Here is a 554-nt window from a genome sequence, read left to right on the forward strand (position 1 = left end):
TATAGTTATAATTATAGTTGTTCTTAGTTACTATGTTAAAGTTAAAACCTTCCTTTTTAATTAGACAGAAAAGGGAAAATGATGTAGGATGTTCTTCTGTATATGTGTTGCTTTTTTGGTTGATGAATAAAGCTTCTTTGGCCTATGGCAGGGCAGAATAAAGCCAGGCAGGAAATGTGAACAGAGATATAGGGAAAAGTAGTCAGAGTCAATGGGAGATGCCGTGCAGTTGTTGAAGGAGAAAGACACCAAATGGAACCTTACCCAGTAGGCCATAGCCTCATGACAATATACAGATTAATAGAAATGCGTTAATTCAAGATGTAAGAGCTAGCTAGAAATATGCCTGAGTTATTGGCCAAGCAGTGTTGTAATTAATATAGTTTCTGTGTTATTATTCAGGTCTGGGCAGCCGAAAAATGAACAAGCATTCTCTGCCTTCACCAAGATGCTAGTCCAGACCTCTATACCCAACCAAACTTTCAATTATAATAAATGGAGATAGAAAACATCCCACAATAAAACCAAATTTAAGTAGTTGCTATCTACAAATC

The sequence above is a fragment of the Microtus ochrogaster genome, chromosome 15, assembly GCF_000317375.1.
Source record: "Microtus ochrogaster isolate Prairie Vole_2 chromosome 15, MicOch1.0, whole genome shotgun sequence".
In the NCBI taxonomy this organism is placed as follows: Eukaryota; Metazoa; Chordata; class Mammalia; order Rodentia; family Cricetidae; genus Microtus; species Microtus ochrogaster.